Source organism: Littorina saxatilis, linkage group LG3 (genome assembly GCF_037325665.1).
Source record: "Littorina saxatilis isolate snail1 linkage group LG3, US_GU_Lsax_2.0, whole genome shotgun sequence".
Taxonomy (NCBI): Eukaryota; Metazoa; Mollusca; class Gastropoda; order Littorinimorpha; family Littorinidae; genus Littorina; species Littorina saxatilis.
The window spans coordinates 37,104,992-37,124,719 of record NC_090247.1 but is presented as its reverse complement, the minus strand read 5'-3'; the positions used below and the strand labels follow the sequence as shown (position 1 = coordinate 37,124,719).

The window sequence follows — 19,728 nt, the reverse complement described above, 5'->3', positions numbered from 1 at the left end:
GTGGAGGTCCAAATCCGGATTGGGGGTGGGGATTGGGAAGGGGAGGAGTGGGAGTGGGTGAGGATGGATGAAAAGGACTTAGAAGATGACAGAATTCATGGAAGCCAAACTTGTGAAATTGAATCATGCACAATAACACAACTCATCAACTGAATGGACAAGAATTCAACTCAGGAGGTCAAACTCCATCGTAGATTACAAATTCAACACACTGGAATATCTTTTGATGTTTTGAAAAGCTTTCATTTCCAAGAATCATTTTGGATGCCAATGACAACAGTATTGCATGTGACTGACTATTTGGGTTCAACGTCCTCTTTAACACATACCAAACACAAACACCAGCCTGACTGCTTTCAGTGCGGAGTTGTTGTATTTATTTTATAAAATGTAATATTAAAATGCTGCTGGTGGTTATTACGAAATTAATTCATAAACAAAACCCAAACCTGCACAGGAAACAGTCGGGGTATTTTGTTGTTTCGTTGTTGTGTGTGTGTGTGTGTGTGTGTGTGTGTGTGTGTGTGTGTGTGTGTGTGTGTGTGTGTGTGTGTATTGCGCGCGCGCGCGCGCGTGTGTGTGTGTGTGTGTGTGTGTGTGTGTGTGTGTGTGTGTGCATGGTGTGTGTGTGTTTTGTGTGTGTGTGTGTGTTGTGTGTGTGTGTGTTTTGTGTGTGTGAGTGTGTGTGTGTGTGTATGTGTGTGTGTTTGGTGTGTGTTTTGGGTGTTTTGGGTGTTTAGTCTCTGTGTGTGGGGGGAGGGGGGGTAATGTGACCAAGTGGAGGGATGTCGATGGCCTGATCCACGGTATAAACTTGGGCACTTCAGTCTGGGACACTGAGCAGGGAAGGACTGCGCCTTTAAACTTTCGCTGTTTAAACTGCGCCTTTAAAACATCACCTCGTCCTCTTCCCCCTCCCCAGGTCCACCTCCCTCCCTCTACCTCCTAAACACCACCACCGCCACCCAACCCTGCTCTGCACATCCTTTCATCTTTTATTCCACCCCCCCCCCCCACACACACACACACACACCATTCATTCAATTCACCCTCCAATTATGCTCTGCACATCTTGTATTTCTCTCCCCCTACCCCGCCCCGCACACACACACACACACACACTCATACACCATCCATCCAATCCACCCTCCCATATGCTCTGCACAACTTGTATTTCTCTCCCCCCCCTCCCCTCACTCATCTCCAACCACACCCCACCCCACACCATCCATCCATCCAAGCCCCCCTCTCCTCTGCCCTGCATATCTTGTATCCCCCCCTCCCTCATCTGAGTTTGATACCCCCCCCCCCCCCCCCCCACTAAATACACACACACAAACACACACTTTTTTTGTTTTGCTTGCAGTCCGTGTTTACCTTGGGCTCGTGTCTCGGTGTGTTCAGGGGGACCTAATCTCATAACCGGCGGCACACGAGCGTCCACGCTCACCTGCAAGTCAACAACGCGCCCAGGTGTGATCATCCCTCTCACCTGCCACTGTCACTAACTCTGTCCACACCCTGAGCTACCTGTAGCATCTTTTCGTCTGAAACATCTCCCCCCCCCCCCCCCTTCAACCTGGTTTCTCTTAGAGCCAAACACTGTAACTGACCTAACTCCTCCTCCAGGATTCTCAAGTTCTTATTTTCTCCTTGTTTGTGTGTGTGTCTGTGTGTGCGTGCACAGCATTCAGAGACGGTTGTTGTTTGTTTGTTTTTTTAAAAAGGTTCAGGACCCACTGTGTTTTTAATCAAATTGATTGTAACATAGGTAAACAATCTTGTAATCAGCCTGGACTATGGGATTGCATTTCAGTTTGGAAGCTTGCACATTACTCAATTAGTTTGCTCATAAAATGTATGATTAAAATTGAATTTTCACTACCAGATTTAAAATGATTGCATTGTATTCTTTTTCATGTCGTGATTCTAAAAATAAATACTAAGTTATATAACTTATGTTGTGTTTGGATTGAAAACAAGCTCAAAAATCAAGAAATTCCGTTTGGTGCAAACTAGGTTCATTTGGCATAATTATGTTATCAATACTATGTGTAAGCGAAACCCGAGGGGGTTCAGCAAGCCTATACTTTTCTAGTTTAGGTGGGGAAAAATGCAGTGCATTCAATTTCATCCTGTAAGATTAATATATTGACCAAATGTATTAAATTGTTTTAAGCGAATTGTGTATTATGTGTGCTTGTTTGTTGTTCTGCTCTCTCAGTGCGAATGCACTTTCTAATTGCACTCTATAGATGGTGTTATCGTGGCCATAGGCTGACAGTCACACACACACAATCTCACACCCACACACACAGTTTCTTATCAAGCACACGCACGAGAGACAGATGGAGAAAGAGGGACAGAGATAGAGAAAATCGAAGGCAAAAGCCAAGACAGATTAAAACCAGGACTATTCAATAAAACTTTGTATGGTTTTATTTTTGTTTCAAAATGGCTTTTTTCTTTTGTACGCCATTGCAATGCAAAGTATACAACAAAGCAGTCCAGCTTGCAGACACATTTCTCTGCACATAAATTATCTTTTCTGCTAATCAAAAATATACACGTTTCAATATTTACAGCAGAAAAAGACATCCTTTTCACTGACAGTGTCACAAGCAGACAATCGGAACGCTTTCACACCCGACTAAGATCTACATCACAAGGCAAAACATGCAACATTCTTTCAAACTGTTATGAGATCAGTATTCCCCATGTGCTTTGGTGTCAATTTCGACCATAGGCGCTTGAAAACATTTCAACACATCACTTTCCTTTGATGATGACAATCAAATACATCATTCTTGCGCCCCAGGTGTCAATTTCACTTTCTGCACACAGTGTCATTGCAACTACCCTGTGTAGAAGAGGCTTTGACCTTGAAAAGAAAATGCAGTGTCCTTGAAAAAAAAATACACATGAAACCAAAGGGCTCTCTTTTGGAGGGTCCAAAATGTAAAGAACTGCCCATCATGTGTATAAACCAAGACATATGCTCAACTTAAGCAGAAACCTTCTTCCCTACAAACATTCTTAGTACGATTTTTTCCCCGTTAAAATAATGTACTGCTTACGTTGTTGTTAGCCAACAAGGTTCAGTATAAGAGCAAGATCTTTTTTGGCATGTTAATCAATAGCCTAAATATAACTTTGGAGATACAAATGTTTTGATGGAATTGAAACATGTTAGCAATGCAGAAGTTTCAGTTCTGTTTACTTACAGTTTGACTGCATTACTTTGATTTACATAAAGGGCGACAGTATTGCCCAACATCCATGAACATTAATAAATAAATGAAGTCATAATTTAAGCAGAATCAAGTCTGAGAATGCGGATGATAATACATACAAACTGGTAGAATGACAAACAAAATGTTTTGAAATGGAAACTGAGATCGTTGATTTTTGGAAATATTCAGACTTATTACACAATTCTCACACCAAACTGACATAACTCCAAAAAAGACAACATTGCTTGAATACTTGAAATAAGGATCTGATTAGTCCAGGATGAAAAGGACTTGGAAGATGACTGAATTCATGGAAGCCAAACTTGCGAAATTGAATCATGCACAATAACACAACTCATCAACTGAATGGACAAGCATTCAACTCAGGAGGTCAAACTCCATCGTAGATTAAACATTCAACACACTGGAAGAGCTTTTGATGTTTTGAAAAGCTTTCATTTCCAAGAATCTTTTTGGATGCCAAAGACAACAGTATTGCATGTGACTGACTATTAGGGTTTAACATCCTCTCAGACCAGTTGGCCTATATTGGGACAGGTATTGTTAATACTCTGAAGATACGGTGTGATACTTTGACTCGAACAAGCCCGCTGTGGCTGTCTTCTTTGACACACCAGCATTGGGTTTGTCTCGTCAAAGTATCGAAATACGATCAGGATAATCAGAGACGAGTAACTGAGCAATCAGTTCTTGCTTGTATACAAACAAGACTAAGCTGTAGCAAAACTGTTCTTGATTTGAGCAAACCGATGTTTGCAAAATTCCACTTGCTTGCAAAATACTGGACAATGGCACCCACTAAGATTATCATGGAAACTCGTATGGTTTTGCTTTTGCCAATCAACAGAATTCTAATACAACTTAACCCTGAACTGAAACCATAAACACCTAGGTATGCTTCAAGTATCTTTCACCCTAGCACACATTTCAACAATAACCACACTTGACTTTTAGCCTCTATTACAACAGCAACAACTCAGAATAATCCAAGACATGTTTACCTCTCACTTTTGCACAGAAAACCAAGTAGCAAGTGTACATGCACACAATACTATGACAAGCAAGAAAAAAATTCAGAAGAAAAAAAGTACCGTCAAATATTACGGTAGTTGACTTTGAATGAGATGAACACATTGGAGAAGAGGAGTGAATCCAGTGTCGGAAACTACCCCAAATGAAAGTCCTGTTACATAAATAATAGGATATTTGAACGCATGGTTCTTTTCATAAGCATTTGTATTTGCAAATGGTTGTTCAAGCTCTCTTTCTCTCTCCCTTACAAGATCTTCCACACTCTTTCTCTGGTCTCTCTATTTTTCTCTGTCTCTGACACACACTCTATATCTGTCTCTGACACTCTCTCTGACACTCATTCACTCACTCACTCTCTCTGCACCAGTGAATAAATATTCTATCAGTCATCACATTGAAATGTAATTGCTGCATTCTGTACATCTCTTTTAGCCACCTCACACACAAAAAAAGAGAAACGATCAGCTTGATTCACAAATAATCAAAGCAGTTTTGACCCACTTGACAAGAAAAAAATGTCAGGCAGAACAGTCGCCATGAGTGGAAGGGGGGATGGGAGGGGGTGGGTGGGTTGGGGTTGTTGGTCTGGGACTTTACCAAAAAAACCACTCAAGCATTCCATGTGTGAAAGTCTGTATTCTGCTGCTTTCGCACAAAGAAAACATTTCGCTAGCACTCTTGACTAGAATTTTGAATTTGTTGCAGGTCTTGCGGATTTGAACTCCCGACAACTACAGTACCAACAATACAAACACTTGAAGAGCAGAAAAGCCAGCGTTTGCAATGGCAGCACGTTCAAGATGCATGCCTCAATGTTCAGTTCTTCTGTAGCTGCAGAATCAGCATACGGTTCTGTAATTGACAAAGGCTTCTTCCTGAGTGATCATACAGTGCAGGTTGTAAAGAAGAGAAGCGTCGGATATGCGCCCCACTCATCTGGCACTAAGCAAGAAAAACTGTTCAGGCAACAGTTCTTGAAGACCCGTTTCAAGCCTCTGTATTTGCTGTTGTTGGTTGTCCACAAAGGGGACACGCATACACATACACCACAGCAAAAGGCGAGTCAGGCAATGCAACAGCAGAAGGAGCGACTGGTTGACAATATGGAAGAGAATTTGTGTTTTTCGTTGGTGATCGAGTCTCTGGAACCGCCCACAGAACATGGTTGGTCCCTGGTGGTCGTCGTAGTACTGGTAATAATGCATTGTGTGAAGCGGAACTTGCTGTTGTTTCAACAAGGTAGAGCGAATTAGCAGCGTAGTACATGTATTATCTTCACAGCCCGAGGTCTTGGGTCTCTTGTCTTGCACCCTCTCCTTGCACTTTTGCCCTGTAAACAGACAAGATAAACAAAACCGTAAGTAACCATGTGGTTTGTGGTCAATAATGAATGTGTAGTTGCGGTAAATACACTGACAATACATTATGCATAAATAATTTAACAATGATAAAGATTTTGCCAAACCCAGCTTGTTGTTTGGGCCTAACTTCATGCCAAGCATTTACTCCTTTATTATTATACCCAGTCTAACCATTCAAAGGGGTGTATTTGCAGCAAAATAGGGTTGTTGAACAATGAAGCAGTTTCCCAACTTAAAGGGTGAGGGAGTGAACAACGTTTCGAGACGCAAAGCCCCCAAACGAAGCTTCGTACTCTACTACCATGCGTAAATGCTTTGAAAGTTATGAGCAAGACGTAAAGGCTGACAAAGATATTAAATTACAGTACATTACATGTGGTAAGTTAAAAGGCGAGAGCAAAAGAAAGATAGAGAAGGAATGGGCCACACGCACTCAGCTAGAATTATGGCAACTACATACACAGAGAGTGTGAGAAAGTTCTAACCCGGACATAAATACACACACAACCTCATTCTCACTACTACAACAACAACACAGACTCTCAGCCGTACGCTACAACTGTTGGGGGTTGGGCGCAGTGTAGTAAACGTGTCCCAAAAAAGGGGTCCACAACGAGCCCGTGTGTACACCCCTCTTTCTTTTCCCCCTTTTCATCGCTGAAGCGACGCTTTGCTGAAAGCGTGCCCCTTGACCCATGGCCTAGATCCTATTCTGACCAATGGAAGACGAGGACACAGGGAGCTATCAACCACGCTATTTTGAGATCGCCGAAACCCACGATGCCCAATCCCCCCCCCCCCCCCCCCCCCCCCCCCCCAAAGGAGAGAGAGGGGTTTTGGTGAAATGGATGGGGACGGCGCGCAGAAGGAAAGAGCTTTATGCAAATGAGTTCCCGGGCAACGCGAAAGTCGGTAGTGTATAGCGAAGGGGTAAAGGGGGAAAAATACAAGCAGGCAACCGAGTTTTTAGGAGTCTACTATTACTATACTACACTACACGTCCGATTCAAAGGTCGAAGAGAATGGATAGAGGCAGAGGGAGAGGAGTTGGGAGAGGAGTTGGGGGGGGGGGCTGTACGGAAAGATTTGCCCTTCCAAAACTGTCCTTTTATGGAGAAACACGCACGCTGATGATAAATCATTTCCCATACAAAAAGCCACAGATAGAACAATGCAGTTTGTTCCACAAGATGAAAACAACTCTATAAAACACACACACGGTAAGAGAGATGGTAACAATCGCTGATAAAGCATGCAAAGATGACACACAGAAGATAATATGCAAGTGCAGAGGTTTAACCAAAACAAAACAAAACAAAGGGACACACTGAGGTTATAACTGTCTTGCTCGCCACTTTTTTTTTATAACTGCTGTGCTTGCAGATCTCACAATGCTAGGCAAGAATAGTATGAGTCGGCTTCTTTCTTCTTTAGCGCATGTTATGAAATGGGTCGACGTTAAATTAGCATGAAGGTTACATCACGACACAATCATTAACAAAAAAAAGTTGCCTGACAAGCGATGATACGGGCACACTGACATACAGTGAGTAGCCTAACGGTGCAGGCTGATGATTCATCATGACAACAAAACAATACTTCTCTACCTCTGGATCAGTCACGACGTATCATCCATAACATTAACAACAACACCCCCCTCGAAACCAAAACAACACAGCCATCACGAAGCAAGACAAGCTATGTCTACCAAATACTTCCTTACTATAGACTGAGAAAAAAAACCTCCACACACAAAAGCGTGTGTCTATCTGCTTAGGCCACACAAAAAAATAATCTGTTTACAGTATCCCGACCGACCCTATTTTTACGCGCGACCCTAGACTTTTTTGGCATTTGGGGGAGGAAAAAAAGTCTGTTTTTTGGCAAAATAGCTTAAAAATATGTTTTTGGGGAGAAAAAAATCCCGACCTACCGACTCTAATTTGTTTTGCCTATGTTACCGTAAACAGACTTTTTTTGGGGGGGGCCTTAGCTCGAGATGTCAAAAACGACGGATCTTTCGGCCGACGTCAAAGTTGCACGCACTCAATTCACCGCACGAACCTGCTATCACCTATCTCTCGACACGTGCAAGTTGCGCTAAACTCTGGAGCCGGCGCGTGCCATGATTTGCAACTGACACTAATGAGATATGCGCGCACACATCACAATCAACACGCACCAACAGGGAAAGGAGGGGGGGGTGGGCGACTGTCGATTCACCCAAAGCGTAGAATGTGTGTGTAGTGAGAGTGAGTGCGTGTCTCAAGAATCAAAAGCAACCTTTTTCATAAGTTTTCAGAAAACTTCCTGCATCGCGCTTTCCGTAAGCTATATTAGTTATTCTTCGGTAACACTTTCCCTCTTAGTCTTATCACAAAGGGTGCAGCAAGAGTAAAGATTGTGATCTACAAAACCTCTCCCTTCTCCAAAGTGAAAAGCAACACCTGCCAAAGACAGGAAATACGCCTATGCTATCATACACCGACCAGCAAAGATAAGACGTTGTCTGGAATACACTGCCAGAGACAGAAACGTCTGACAACCAACTATCTCTTTCTCCGAGTTAGAGAAATCTTTCTCAGACAGAGAGTTTGGACATCTGTCTCACACACAAGACTCTCTATCACACACACACACACTTTGGAGAAACTCTCTCTCTCCCTCAACTACATGATCGATTGTCAAAAGCTTTTTGTGGCGAGGTAGTTACAATTCTTGCTGGTTCATGCGGGCGAGTTGGCGGGTGGTGTCAAGCGAATGTTTTGTTATGGAGCGTAGCTACCCAGGGACACTATTACTTGAGTGACTGGCTGCCCCTGCGGTCCTGACCCGCCGACAATACTTATATTGACAGATTTGTTTGTGACAAAATCCACACACACGCACGCATAGCAGTGCAACATCGAACTTGATCGTGTGTGTATCCATTATGCACTAATAGGCTGCATAGGCGGAATATGTGTTGTGTGATCTTTTCAGATTATGACTCTATTGTGAGTGGGAATTTTACCCAATGACCATGCACTGTCTCTTCCATCTGCAACCGATTTCCTATTTTCTGCGTCTATCTTCTCAGTCGTACTCGGGCAACACGAGGAGGGAGGGAGGGAGGGAGGGAGGGAGGGAGGGAGAGAGAGAGATGTATTCAACAACAACAAAAAACGTTCTTCAAACCATAAAAATGGTACAAGTCAGATACATACCTTGAATAAATTATTTATAAATATGGCGAGAACGTTGACTACTATAAGCTGTCCATTCTCCCCCTCTTTGATGGCCGCTGGTCGGAGGAGACTGAACGGCGTCTCTTCTTGATCGGCCACATGTCTGAAAAGAATAAACATCAATTAATATTCAATATATCATAGCAAACACAAAGCTTAGTTTGAAACGATGCAAATTTTAAACTTGAACCTGAAGCAAGCAAAACTTCCAAACCGGACATCTTACTCATCTTCAAAACACACACTAGATTGACAAAGAAAAAATCAATCTGAACTAGACTTCAGAAACCTCTGAACAGCTACAAGTAAGTTGGAAAATGACCAACCACATTCATCTACGACCAATTGTTTCTTTTGTTATAAAGCTTACTGTTTACAATGAATGTTAACGGGGTATGTCTGCATGATTGAAAAACTACAATAACCTTTGAGAGGTTACCATTAACAAGTTCTCCGCGAAAACGAAACACGACAAGACTAAAAAGACCACCAGCAAACGAACCCGATCACAAACGAAGCCTAAACCGCAGAGAGCGACCGCGAAACAGCTGATTCGGTGAATATGATCGGACACGCATGCACCCAACATAAACACACATTTCACCCCTCGGGCTTTTGGGCTCGGAGACCGTATACTACAAAGCGTCAAACCCCTGGCACTAATCTCGCACGGTTTTTAAAAGGACACAGCGCTTTCTCGAGACCTGTCCAGACATGCTTCCATTTCCTTGCCAATCGCCAGCGTCGACGCGCGATTCGAAATCACTGGCACAAGAGCAAGGCTGGGCACGGCGTGTCTGTAGATGTTTTGATTGCCTGAGAGAGAGAGAGAGAGAGAGAGAGAGAGAGAGAGAGAGAGAGAGAGAGAGAGCCCTAAGGCACAAAATATACAAAAAAGACATTTCAAGAGGAAATAAAGAAAAAGAGAGAAATTGTGAACGACTGCAGTGCGAGTGAGAAAAATGATTTATAGAATCGATCCGTTCCCAGCTTGGCTCCGACATGTTACAGTCAATCCTTTGTTTTGCCGCCTCTTCTCGGCGGTTAGCCCTCGCGCTGAATTAAACTCTAATGGAACCCCCCATTCAAAACCATGTTTTTTTCAGATTTTCCGTTCACAATGTCTTAATTGTCTTCATTTAAAGACTAGACGACTAGGACTGGGGGGGGGGGGGTCACACAGTATGCTGATCAATTGCATGTGCGTTCTTGGGAAAAGAGCATGCTGGCGCGTAGTTTAGTCGGGCCGGAAAGTGGTATTCTTGATTTTTTCTGCTGAACATGTAAAGCTTTCCCAACAAGGAAATCTCCACTTCAATACAAAAATAATATGCGCGAAACTACAGAGAAAGAAAATGAATAGCTTCCCATATTTCTTTCTAGGCAAGCTACGTTCGGTGTGAACTTTCTCGTATGTGCGCAAGTCAGTATTGATTCATCCTTTGTAACTGCGCAACGAAATCCGCTCTTCATATGTGGTTCCATCAGTGTATGGTTTCAGTTAACACCACCTTTTGACATTTACAACGAAAAGCAGTAATGGCTTCTGAACTGAGGCAAATATTGATTCCTCGCCCAGCGAGGAATCAAGACTACTGACAAGTTCGTCTGGCAACAGCTGCCTTTTAATTGAATTTTTGCTTTTTCATCAAATCAAGTTGATTTCGCACAAGCGCAGAACGCACCACATTTCGCAGTAAATTTAGCAGTTGTCATTTCGGCTTGTCAAAATGGCCTCGTCGAAAATAAGAATGCGAAAGTAGAGAAAGATGAGAATAGTGTACTGGAATTATACACTGCTGAACGAAAGAGACCGACATGCACGAACTTGCTACTGGCTACGAAGGGTGAAATTAAAGTTGTTGAATGAGGGTGAAGAGCAAAGTCTACAAGCATTGTACTCTGATGGTGCATAGCGTCAAATAATTTCCTTCTCGCTTATTCTTCATGTAGGCCTATTCACCGAGAAACTAAATCAGATCCCCTATCTCACCCTTTCTTTATCTGTGTTACACACGCGGTTCTTATGACAAGATACTCCATCATCTTCACTTCAAACCCCCGTACGTTCATAACAGATAGTCCACCGTTTTCCGGCGCATGCTGACACAGGTTCACGTGATATCGTACAGTCTGAAAAACTTAGATGTGATGCTTAATTTCGCTTACCATTACCCCACCCAAGCAAGCGACCTTACTCCCTTGAAACTCCTTCCTCTACACCTCACTCGTGCCCATCCTCCCAAATCTCTCCCCCCGTCTACTCGTCCAAAACCGCAAAAGCGTGGCTGACGCGTTTCGCCATATCTCCACAATAGGCTGAATAGCAACTGAACCAGTTTATTAGAGGCTACGTGCGTACGCAAGACACGAGTTAGCCTGGAGATAGTTATTTACACTCTAGTTCGCGCGGGGCACAATTTAGTGAACAACAATGTATTTTTAGATGGTCGTGTCTGCGTCTCACTATTAACAAATGAGACTGAGGAAAAACTTACCAGTCAACCGCGTCTGGGATAAACTCCTCTGCATAGTGGAAGGAACAGGGGAGAAGTCAGAAATGTCTGAAAGAGCACTGTCATTGTCGGTACTAGGTGTCGTCTGCGTACTCCTCCTTTCTGTGGGCGTGGGTGTGACTGGTTCTTGCGGAGATGGCATTCGCATCCCGAGAAAAACATCCACGAAGGATGCAGCGTCGTAAAAGAATGGCAACGGGCTCTGGGATCGCACACGCGACTGAAGACAAGAACTCTCGTCGTCGGAATCACCCATGAACGAGAGGCTTTTCCCAACACAGGGTCTGACGGCGCGCCGCTTGCACTTGTGTGTATATCCTCTAGAGTAGAAGTCCGGAATATCCGATTCGGAAGACGATTTCCACTGAAATTCCCCATTCCTGTTGCCACTACACTCCTCGTCATTTAGTACATCGAAGTTCCATTTGCGTTTGAACCGCAAGGCTGCCGCAGCATCCATTTCAATCCTCGTTCTCCGGAACTCGTCGTCTCTGTCTGGGTGTCCAAACAAACAACGACGCACAGACTGCCTCTTGGGCGTCGAAAGAACAAGATCCCTCGCCATGAGTTAATTTGACACAAACACGATGGAAAATAAAACTCTTGCAACAAAAACTGTAGAATCCCTTCACGTAGGTGTACTCCGTTCCGCGATCACGCTTGCTCTGACAAGTTTAAAACGCCGTCGTGTACTATACATGGTTCTCATCCCTTCAGCGAGGCAAAATCGGTCACGTGTCGTGTCAAGTCCGCCTTCATTGGGCGGACATTTACAAAGAGCGTCAGCGATTGGCTGGGCCGCTCTCCCGTCATGGCGAGGCTAGCAGTATCGGGACTTGCCCAGGCCTGCTCGCGGCGAGCGTGGACGCCGAGCGTTATCGAGGGCGAAATGTGTTTGGAAGGTGGGGAAGCCTTGAACGTGTTCATACACGAATTTGGCTGCTGCATAAATGGAGAATAAATATTCGTTTCAGTTTCTTAGAAAAAACAAAGTGTGTGCCATTATTCGTGTGCCAAAATGAAAAGCGGTGGACATTTTAGTAGCAGACGACACTACATCGACCGTCGAAATAGACGCCAAAAACCCACGCCGCGTGGTTGAGGCTGCTGTGTTTGTTGATAAAGCCAGCGAACCACGGGCAGTAAATCGTGTCGCTGTGCAAGACTGCAGCGTTTATAGCCCCTGCATTTCTCTCTCTCTCTCTCTCTCTCTCTCTCTCTCTCTCTCTCTCTCTCTCTCTCTCTCTCTCTCTCCACACACACACACAATCACACACCCGATTTTATTCAATCTACTTCATCAGCGCAAAGAAGGTAACATCAGCAACAACGTGTGAACGTCCCACATAAACGGCACAACATCCTATCAATGTGTTAAACATTACACAACTATAAGCCATGCTCTTCAGCATTATATTATGCTATGATTGATTTACTATACTGTGTAGATATTTTGGTCGGCGAGAAAAAAATGTACACACAAGCAGCTAGTGGAACTCTTGCGGAATTCGACGCGGCTATCCAACGAGAATGTGGCATCACTACCGAGCGGTTCTTTGCCAGGACAAAGAACGCTTCAATTAGTGCGCTCTCTGTCCTGTTTCAAAGACGAATGCCGGTGCTCTAATTCCAGAGAAGGGTGGCGCGTGCCCTCTCCCGCTGTCCATATGCGCACGTGCGCGCATGCAAAATTCGCTAGAGAGCACGTGCGTTCTTTCAGATGTTGCCGAAAGAGAATCGACGCCAGGCTTTGTCTCTCGCCTCACAGCTGTGGCTCAGTCCTCGCAGCATTGAATGAAAACCCGTTATATGATTGTCTCTCAAGTCTCTTTGATGTCGTGGCGACAGTGGCATTATTGCTCTTGTTGATTTCAAACGGGTAATGAGTACCAGGGCTGATATAGCTTTCGACAGACTGAACCGCCGAGGGTGGTGAACAAAATTAGGTCAAGTCTGAAATCGACCAGTTCATTTTGGCTTTAGCTTTTACCATTGAAAAGATTCTGGCTTTGATGTCAGTTTTCACCTCCACCCCAAGCCAGGCGGGCTTGGAGTTCTGGCAGTGGCGATGAGGTGGAGTCGGGAGTCTTTGTTCGAGCGAACAGAAAGCCGACAGCCGCTGAGGTTCCAGACAGAGCAGATGTGCCAGGGCTGGCCGTGTTCAGTTCTGGTAATCAATTCTGGTTTGTAGTACGGGGTGGGTGGGGGAGTAGTAGTCTTTATTTTCTTGTGTTGGTGCCGTCTTCTATCTGGAGTGTTCTGAGTTGGTACCGTGAACCCATCATCTGTTGAGTCAATGTTTTCCGCAGATAGATCGTAAAAACAAGTAATTCAGCAGCAGCAGCAGCAGCAGCCAAGGACACACACACACACACACACACACACACACACACACACACACACACACTTTTACCACGCCGACCTCCATCAAAAAGTAACATTGTCAATCTGGCTTTTGTGCCTATATGAAGATGAAAAGCGGGGGGTGGAGATGTATGCAAGTCGGAGGAAAAGGGCCACAGAACAAAAACAACAAAAACAACAAAAACAACAAAAGCCACCACCACCACCACCACAACAACAACAACAACAACAACAACAAACTACAACCACCATCACCACCACAACAACAACAACAAACAACAACAACAGATAATTATATAGTCTTTGGAAACAATTCAAAGTGTTCCGACTTCCAAAATACATGTTCCATACAATCCAATCCGAATCCTCAGAAAGGATGTAAAAAGAATAATGCGGCAGGGAGATGCTCTTCGTAGCCGTCACACCCAGCGGAACCACCATTGAAAATACACACACGCACACACACACATTTTTTAAGTTCCTGCCGAGTGTCACCTGGAAATTACGCCGCACTATTGTATACTCATTAACTATTCACCAGAAGCCCCTCGTGTCTCTCTCTCAATCAGTCTAATCTCGATAGACCGCCGATAATTTATTAATGAGGATTCAGGTCCACTTCACAGAGGCTAAGCGACTCTCAGATTTAATGAGGGTTGATAATATATATACCTGTATAAGGTTACTGCCTGTGTCCAGCGGAGAAAGGCTCGAGAGTGCTTATCTTGTGTAAGACAAACAGGTGCTGCTCGGGAATAGGCGGTACAGTGAAACAATTCTTTCATGATCCCCCCTCCCCCCCCCCCCCCCCTTTCCAACATTTAAGATTACCTCCCTCCATCTTAGCACATTGTTTTTTGGTGGGTTTTTTTCCCCTTTCAATTTTGAGATGTTCTATTTATAAATTTCTGTCAACGTAACCCCACTCCCTCCTTTCAAGTATGATTTCCTCATATCTGTGGAGGTCTCAACGCGTGTTCCACTGTATACATATCCCTAACTTCATTTATTCACGCACACACTGTGTTATCCCACTACTGTCTTTAGTCGTGATTGACGCACGCCGGGTAAAGCTCCTTCGCCTCGGATGCGATTTACGGGTAAGCAGTTCAGTATACTGTGGAACCCCCCCTTTAAAATAACAAACAATTTAAGACTCCCTCCCTTGTTAGACCTTGTTTTTTCAGACTTTCTGTTCATAACCTGTGTAATTTTACCCTCATTTTTAAGACCTGATTTCTCAGATTTGTGGAGGTCTTAAAAGGGGGTTCCACTATAACGGTCTGGTATTTTGTTCGACGTTTAATCTGCTGAGAATTCACACATATGTTATCGAGGAATAGTTAGTTCTGCTAATGACTGTATGCTCTTTCTCACTTCTAGTCAAGTACGAGTTATCTTTCCATGCTCTTCAACGAAGGAGAAACGCTGGGTTAGTTCCGGTATCTTCTACATCATGGCGTCTGCACTGAAAGAAAGCTCGCTCAGAGTGTGTGGTGGTGGAAAGCAGTACTGTGTCATTTGCCATAAATATCGTGGAAAAATTATTGAAGGAAGAGTTGTCAGGCTACATAAACTTCCAACAAACAAGCAACTGAAAAGAGCTTGGGAGCAGCGCCTACGTGTTACATGTACTCTTTCTTTTAGAAAATGACAAGATTTTGTGCAACTTGACAGAGTGACTTTCTCGTCTAGTTAATCATATGGGTATTATTTGTTCATGTACATAAAAGTGTAAAAGAATGTTGTTGTACAACATACTTCCTTCAATCATTAGTGCATTTTGCTCTTGCGAGTCTGTGTGAAACAGTAACAGGCACATGAGCTGTAAGAAGGACTGCCGTGTCTCAGTATGACTGTAGTCTCTAGTGTCACTATAAATCTCAGTCATTGACTCTGTGTATGTCACTCATTGATGCTTACATTCCCAATGCATGGAAGACAGAAATTATAAAACTAGTATGCATGAAAACTGATGCTGGTTTGTACTCCAAATTTTTGTATCCAGTTAAAATATCAGGCATGAAAACTGAACAAAAAAAAATACTGAAAACAAAATTCGAAGGCTCGTAGCGCCAAGTTTCGCAGGCGCGTAGCGCCAAGTTTCACAGGCGCAAAGCGCCAAGACTTCTAGGGAGGTCCGGGGGCATGCCCCCCCGGAATTTTTTTTTTTCAAGGGTGCAATTTGGTGCAATCTGGGGCTATCTGAGCCTTAAAATTGGATTCAAACATGGCCCCAAAACTATTTTACTATAACTATGACTAGGAAAAAAAATTAAAAAAAATAAAAAAAATTTTTTTTTTTTTTAAATATAAAAAAAAAGGAAAAATACGGAAAATAAAAAAAATACGGAAAATACGGAAAATACGGAGAATTTTCATGCCTGAATATGTCTGAGAAGTTGAACGCAAACCAACCAGGTGTGAGCGTGTGTTGTAAGGAGTGCACTATTTTGTAACGTGGGATTATGTACATGAAATTATAAATAGGGTTTGTGTGGTGTGTATCTATGCTTTTTATGTTTTTAATGGAAAAATATTTATTACCTGTGTGTGATTACATTTTGTTTTTTATTCACAGTTGGCTGAAATATTTGCCGAGGAACGACAATGCAGTGTATTATATAATTATATATGTATTCAAAGAATAAAGACATGATGAATCTGAAGCTTGATGAATGACTTGTTTTACAGATAATCACACACACTTCAACAGACGCAGTTGATACGGTTTGGGTTTTATTTATCTAAAACATATACAAACAATAGCAGTTTAACAAAGTTGGTAAACAATGTAAAGTAAAACAACTGAAGTAACATAAAAGAGCCATGAACTGGTAATGTGAAACTGCTCTTAGGCTAATGTCAGATGGAGCTCGCAAAACACGAAACAAAAGCCGAACAAAAGCAAAACATGGTGCTTTTGTGTGTTGTTTTGCTTTTGTTCGGCTTTTGTTTCGTGTTTTGCGAGCTCCGTCTGACATTAGCCTTAGACAACACGCACATCCAGTTAACAACAATAAATGCATGACTACCAAGCATCAAAAGGACTCACTGATTCACGCACAAATTCCGCGTGTGCTCAATAATTATTGATAACATTTAACACATAGGCTACAAGTTCGTGACACTGACAGCGGCGAAGTGGTCTGTCAAATGCTAACTTGAATCATTTGTTTCCACAGCATTATCGATAGCATCCTTGCCATCTTTTCGCAGCTGAAACGTGCCTCTTGCTCTGCGCACTAATTCTTCTTTTTTTCCACTGACAAGTTGGCCATGTTTCCGAAGAAAATCTTTCAATTCTTTCACGTTCATGCGCTCGACTGCCGCCTCTATCTTAACCGGAACTTACCGAACCAAAGGGACGAAACTCGTGCACACCTCCGGCCTCGCTAGTGAGAAAGAGCTATACGAACGTGATGAGACAATGTCTTTGGACATTGTCTTATGTTGATTCCCTGGCTTGTCTTGCATCACTTGTTGGTAGTTTTCGATCATCTATCTATATATATATATATGACTTGTGTCTGTCTGTCTGTCTGTCTGTCTGTCTGTCTGTCTGTCTGTCTGTGTGTGTGTGTGTTTGTGTCCGCGATGCCAAGCCAAAGTTCTCGGTGGATCTTTTTCAAATTTGGAGACCGTATTCAGCTACACCCCGGACACAACCTCATCGATGAGATATTTCAACACGTGCTCTCAGCGCGCAGCGCTGAACCGATTTTGGTTTTTCTCTGTTTTTCTCTGGATCCATTCCCAGTAACTCTTCCTTATCTTCTCCAGTGTTTTCAGCGTTTATCTCCCTTGGTTTAAACAAGTTTATCTCCCTTCCTTCGTGTGGCGTCAATCCATATTCCCGTTACTACGTTACTATTTTTAGAATGTCACGATTGCACCCGTAAGTTGTCCTTACTGTAAAAGTGAAAAGGTCGAATCAATTTATAGCCACGCGAAAAATACACTGTCATCTATCTCTATATATCTATAGATATAGATATACATATATATAGATACGCCTCTGTGTGTGTGTGTGTGTGTGTGTGTGTGTGTGTGTGTGTGTGTGTGTGTGGGCAACACCTGTGGATTGTAGAGTTCTTTTTGTGATGTGGTCTTGCGGCTTTGGTGTGTCTGTATGTTGGTTTAAGCGTGTTTATTCAAATTCTCATACACACGTTTCAAACAATAACAACATTGAGAACGTTAACAAGCAGATTGCTTATGGACACGTTCTTGAACTTATAATCAATACACATTCAGATAGCAAAACATGGCGAACAAGTGATAGCTTCAACACTTATCTTGATAATCTTTAATTATATTTTATACAAATAGGGTAAAAAGAGAGAGAGAGAGAGAGAGAGAGAGAGAGAGAGAGGGAGAGAGAGAGAGGGAGGGAGAGAATGCCTGGCTACATCAATTGCACAGTTAATATAATATCAGCCGAAGCGATTAGTTAACATAACATAGTCTTGTACAACAGAGAATATTTTCGTGTTCAAAGATATAGTTAAATCAGTATTTCCAAACAAGAGTATGTGTCTGTATGTTCAGGCCTTCCTTCGAGAAGCCATAACAGTTACTCTCAATCCCGTTTGAGTGGACTTCGCCTTCAAAAGGTGATTGTGGTGTTTCGGCACTCGATTACATTTGGCGTCGTCGACAGCGATGGGACTCGACATGAAATGTTCAGGCCACTGAATCATTTTCGTGCTGTTCCCATTCCACCTGTGAGGGAAGCTTGGCGGGTCCATGGTTCGGAACTTTGGGGACAAAGTTCATTCAAAGGGGGTCGAGTGTGACAGGGAGACTACCGTCGCCCTTCACAGCAGACTCTCCAGAGTTGTTCGCCTTAGAAGTTGTGGGCTTTCCTTGCATGTACCCGTAAGTTGTCCTCACTGTAAAAGTGCAAAGGTCGAATCTATTTATCGAAAAATCCACTGTCATCTATCTCTATATATTTATATATATACATAGATATATACGGCTTCTGTGTGTGTGTGTGTGTGTGTGTGTGTGTGTGTGTGTGTGTGTGTGTGTGTGTGTGTGTGTGTGTGTGTGTGTGTGTGTGTGTGTGGAGGCAACACCTGTGGATTGTAGAGTTCTGTTTGTGATGGGGTCTGGCGGATTTTGTCTGTCTGTATGTTCTGGCATTTGAGAAGCCATAACAAATAAAATAGGGCTTAGAAATAAGCTTTAAAAATTCTCAATCCCGTTTGAGAGGACTTCGCCTTCAAAGGTGATTGTGGTGAACCGCCACGCTGTCTGTCTCTGTCTCGCGATTCACCCCGGCGAAGCCGGGTATTCCTCTAAGCTTCTATAATACATTCGGACGCCCCCTCCCGCCCCCCCCCCCCCCTCCGCCCCTTCCCTTCACCCCATTCCACCCCACACCCGACCCACCAAAAGCCGTTGTAATGTTTTTGATTTCTTTGTTCGTCGTTGAGAATTTTGCTTCATTCATGCTGATTTGTCCTTTTCCTGTGTGAGCCCACGACCACTATTTAGGAAACAAAAAGTCCGCAAGCCAGTACATGATGTATAGAGATCGTGTTCCAACATGTTCAGTACTTTGGATTCTCTCAACAATCTCTTTGTGCGTTTCTCTCTTTTCCCTCCGAGACAAAATCCGACTAATAAGTGACCCTGGACCCTTCCAGATTTGACCACTCGTGACTAAAATTTTTTTTTAAAAAGACCCAGCGAAAGCTTGCAGACAACAGAGCACGGATTAGAGACTATACAATTATAGAGACACAGAAAACGCAGAGCCGAGGTAATCCCCACTGAATGCTACAAGCTGCCAGTGTTACTGGAGGATAGTGTACTATTAGAATATTGTAGTTCACGACCTCTGAGTGTCCACGCGCCCTTTGTCTCGACAGATCTGATTGGAGGGCGATTAGCATGGAACAATACATTTGTATCGAACGCATGCGCGCAGTGTGGGTCTGGCACGCGCCAGGTGACAGACAGC

At 43.4% G+C, this 19,728-nt stretch overlaps 1 long non-coding RNA gene across 1 annotated transcript; it reads right to left on the bottom strand.

The window, feature by feature from the left end:
- Positions 1-2,421: 2,421 nt before the first annotated feature.
- Positions 2,422-12,075, bottom strand: LOC138962273 (uncharacterized). The gene is made up of 3 exons (XR_011454460.1): positions 11,373-12,075; positions 8,854-8,977; positions 2,422-5,616 (listed from the first exon to the last, which is right to left on the bottom strand). It is a non-coding gene; the product is annotated as an uncharacterized lncRNA (long non-coding RNA).
- Between the last annotated feature and the right edge of the window lie 7,653 nt (positions 12,076-19,728).